The 4752-nt window shown below is 40.5% G+C and overlaps 1 pseudogene; it reads left to right on the top strand.

Moving 5' to 3' along the window:
- Positions 1-3194: 3194 nt before the first annotated feature.
- LOC115897065 lies at positions 3195-3325 on the top strand (annotated as a pseudogene).
- The last annotated feature ends 1427 nt before the right edge of the window (positions 3326-4752 follow it).

Below are 4752 nucleotides of genomic sequence, written 5' to 3'. Positions count from 1 at the left end.
ATAATTGTAAGCTACCTGAGGTCTCCCCAGAAGCCAAACAGATGCCAGCACCATGCTTCCTGTACAGTTTGCAGAATCGTGAGCCAATTAAACCTCTTTTCTTTATAAATTACCCAGTCTCAGATATTTCTTATAGCAATGCAAGAATGGCCTATTATATATACCTAATCAGACAGTATTCATTTTTTAACAACACGTCTTTATCAAGTATTTGCAAAGTATTCATCCTTAGTTCCTATAGAAACTTTTGCCACTCATTATTTTGATTACATATTTTATTAAAATACAAAATTACAGTAGCAAATACAAATGGCATAAACATGTTTGAGACCAGACACAAGTGATTCTTAGTAAAAATCCCAGGGAACTTGAGGGAGCAGCAGGGCTGGTGCTCTCTGGAGGCCTCTTGCAGGGAGTTTGCAGCATGACCAGTCCACAGGATTCTAGAGGAAATAAAGATCAGTGGGTTAGCAAGATTCTACTGTAACAATGGTTTTGAGCCCCAAATGCCCATAGGCAACCACTCTTAATACTTTGGTAGGCACTTCTCTATGTATTTATATTTTTTTGTTTGTTTGCTTGTTTGTTTTTGTTTTTGTTTTTGAGACGGAGTCTTGCTCTGTCGCCCAGGCTGGAGCGCAGTGGCACAGTCTTGGCTCACTGCAACCTCTGCCTTTTGGGTTCAAGCAATTCTCCAGCCTCAGCCTCCCGAGTAGCTGGGACTACAGGCATGTACTATGCGTCTGGCTAATTTTTGTATTTTTAGTAGAGATGGGGTTTCACCATGCTGGACAGGCTGGTCTTAAACTCCTCACCTCAGGTGATCTGCCCGTTTTGGCCTCCCAAAGTGCTGGGATTACAGGCATGAACCACCGCACCTGTATTTATGTACCTTTTTATAAATGTCATTACACTACATTGGTTTTTTGGTAGTCTGCCAACTCACCTAAAAATATGTAGTAGAAAATTTTCCATGCCATTGAATAAATATGCAAATCATTTTCCTCATCCACTACTAAAAAGGACAGAGAGAGGAAGAAGGAATGAAGAGGAGAGGAAGGGGGAAACAGAAAAGAGGAAAAGAGAACAAAGAAAACGGTAAAGGAAAAGGAAAGAACTGCTTAAACAGAGCAACTTCATAAGATTCAGTGGAAGATTTTCAGATCCACTCTGCCAGATCACATAATCTACACAGGAACTCACGGAGATAGATGAGAGTGCACACCCCTGCTGATTTTGGCTCTTCCAAGCAAAATGAGTGCAGCAAACTCAGCAATTGGCACTCTCTGGGCAAGGTACCTTTTTCCCTCTCCTCCTCTACCCCTTCCACCCTCTCTTCTCTGCCCCCATTCTCCTCCTCTTTCCCTCCCTTCCTTCATCTCCCTCTCTCCCTTCTTTCCTTACATACTCCTTGCTTCCTTCCTTCTTCTCTCCCTGCTTCTTTCTAACTCGTGCCTCTTTGTCACTGTCTGTCATTTAAAATGGATGTATAATCAATATTCACAGTAAAACGCACGGATCTTAGTTGTATGGTTCAGTGAAACTGAAAAATGTGCACACACTAGGACCCTCATTGCCATCATTGGATAATGTTTCCCCATGCCCAGTTGGTCTTCTACCCACTGCCCCCTGCCCCCTGCCCCCTGCTATCCCACCCAGGCACCTTCCCCCACAACCTGCATCCATCTCTGTTGCCCAGACTGGAGTGAGTGGCTCCATCTCAGCGCTCACTGCAACCTCGGCCTCCCAGGCTCAAGCCAATCTCGTGCCTCTGTAGCTGGGACTACAGGCATGCACCACCACGCCTGGGTCATTTTTGTATTTTTTGTAGAGAAGGGATTTCACTATGTTGCCCAGCCTGGTCTCAAACTCCTGGCCTCAAGTGATCTGCTTTCTTCTGCCTCTCAGAGTACTGGGATTACAGGCATGAGCCACTGCTTGGGGCCTCCCAGGCACCTTTCTATCACCAGAGACTAGTTTTGCCTGTTCTTGTGCTTCATACACATAGAATTATAAGGTAGGTACACTTTTGAGCAAGGCTTCTTTAACTCAGTGTAATGTTTTAAAGATTCATCTGCATTGTTGCATGTGTCAGTACTTTCCTTTTCATTGCTGAGTAGTATCCACTGTATGAACATTCAATTTGTCTATGCATTTTCCTGTTGATGGACATTGGGTTGTCCATATTTTTTCTCTATTATATATAAAGCTGTTATGACATTCATCTATAAGGCTTTTTGTGGACATACATTGTTTATTTCTCTTAGGTTTCTGTATACCTAGAGTTGAATTGTTGGGCCATAGGGTGGGCTTATCTATAACTTTATAGGAAATAGAGAGTTTTTCAAAGTGGTTGTATGATTTCATATACTCATTAGTAATGTATAAGAGTTCCAGTTGCTCCACAACCTCAATTACGTTTGATGTTGTCACTTTTTAAATTTTAATTGTGTTGATGGGTGTGAAATGGAATCCCATTGTGATTTATTTAGCATTTCACTGATGACTAATGATGTTAGTACTTTTTCAAGTGCTTTTTGGATACGTATAAATCTTGCAAGTGTTTTGGCCATTTAAAAATTGGGTTATCTTTTTATTATTGAGTGGAAGAAAAAAATATATATATATATTCTATAATATGTAGATCTATATAGACTCTGCCCCCACACACTATTTTATCCCAGTCTGAGGCTGACCCATTCATTTTTTGATGAGTAGAAGTTTTAAATTCTGATGAAAACCAATTTATCTTTTTTCTTTTATGGTATCCTAAGAAACCTTTTCCTAACTCAGCATTCAGCATTCTCTGGGCAAGGTACTTATTCCCTTCCCCTTCCCCTTCCCCTACCCCTCCCATCCTCTCTTCTTCTCTCTCCTCCCTTCCCCTGTGTTTTCTTTCGGAAGCTTAAAGTGTTAGCTTTTATGTTTAGGTCTATGGTCTTTCTCAAATTAATTTTTGTATATACTCTGAGGTAGATGTCAAGTTTCTTTATTTTCCATATAGACCTACAGTTATTCCAGGACAATTTTTGAAAACATTTTTCCCCATTGAATTTTTCATGGCCAATGTTGAAAATCAAATGATTGCATATCTGTTTCTGAACTCTCTATTCTTTTGACTGCTCAATGTGTCTCTTCTTATGCCAGTTCTACTCTGTGTTTATTACTATAACCTTAGAGTAAGTCTCAAAATTAGCTTTGTGCAGTGGCAGTATCATAACCAATGAGGTCTATCCGTGGCGCGATTATTGCTAATAGAGTAAGTCTCAAAATCAAGTAGTGTTACTCCTCCAACTTTGATTTTTTTTAAAAAAGATTTTGTTTTCCTGGCTAAATTCTAGGTTGTTTGTGTTCTCATGAAAATTTTTGAATCAGTTTTTCTGTTTCTGTTTTTTTTTTTTTTTTTTTTCAAAGTCTACTGGGATCTTAATTAAAATGGCAGTGAATCTGTAGATTAATTTGGGGAGAACTGACATCTTAGCAATATTGAAGCCTCTCAATCAGGGATGTGGTATGTCTTATTATTTATTTCAGTCTTTAATTTCCCTCAGTACGGTTTTATAATTTTTAGTGTAGCAGTCTTATACATTTTTTGTTAAAGTTTTTGATAATTTTTTGATGTCACTATATATGATATTTTCAATGCTGACTTCCAATCATTGCTACTCTGTAGACATACAACTCAATTTTGCATCTTATATTCTGTGACTTTGCTACATCTTATATTCTGTGACTTTGCTAAAATAACTAGGTTTTTTTTGTTTACTATATTGATTGAGATTTTCCTATATAAATAATCACATCTTCTTTTGAGTCATTCTTATTTATTTCAAAACTAATGTTTATTTTCCATCAACCTTATTTCTATTTTCCTTAAGAGTCTGTGAAAGAACAGCTTAGGAACACTCAGTGGTTGTTCCTACCCATTCAGTAGCCTGAGCAGTGAGAGCTGCAGACCAGTCTTCCATGGCAGGCTGAATGCTTCAGTCTGAGTAGGGACCTGCATGTCTAAAGACGTGCAGGTGCCCTCTGTGCCTACGTCTTTAGACCAGTCAGCCTGAGTAGTGGTGCACTCACGAGGTGGAGCAGTCCATTCACCCTGAAATTCATCCTTGGCCGCAGCTTTTTCAGTGGCAGCCTGCTCTTCCTTTTCAATGTGCTCAGGATCTCTGTAGAAGCAAATATCAGGCATGACCTCTTCCCATGAGTGCTTATGGGAGATAGTGCCACGCATGTGTAGACCTTCCTGGGTCAGCCTCCACCACATCAGACCCAGTGAGTGAGAGCCCCTGTCGTTACATGGGATTGCAATGTCCACACAGTGCAGAAGAGAATCTGTCAAACAGAGCAATGGTTGATAGGTGGGTGAACATAAGACTCTGTGAGCAGCTGGTGGTCAGCCCTGGGGCCAGTAACCACCAGAAGATGCAGTTCTTGGAAGGCTGCCTACAGCTGGTTAGTGAAGGTTCAGGAGTAAACTGGCCAGCAATAGGAGTGACTCCAGTGGCAGCAGCAACTTCAGCACAGCCTGCTGGCCAGCATTCCTGGACGATATGACATTGAAATTGGCAGGGTATTCAATGGCAACAATAGCATGATGCTTCTACCAGGTCCTCTTCAGATTTGTGATGTAGAAGCATCATTTTTCCTTTTGTAGATGTACTGTTGCATTTGGAAGTCAAGATTGGTGCAATGTAAGTCAGTTACTGCTGCAAGACAGTTGAGGACATACTTCTTCATTTGAAGGACATC

The sequence above is a fragment of the Rhinopithecus roxellana genome, chromosome 4 (genome assembly GCF_007565055.1).
Source record: "Rhinopithecus roxellana isolate Shanxi Qingling chromosome 4, ASM756505v1, whole genome shotgun sequence".
Taxonomy (NCBI): domain Eukaryota; kingdom Metazoa; phylum Chordata; class Mammalia; order Primates; family Cercopithecidae; genus Rhinopithecus; species Rhinopithecus roxellana.
This window is presented reverse-complemented; position numbering and strand designations above follow the sequence as displayed.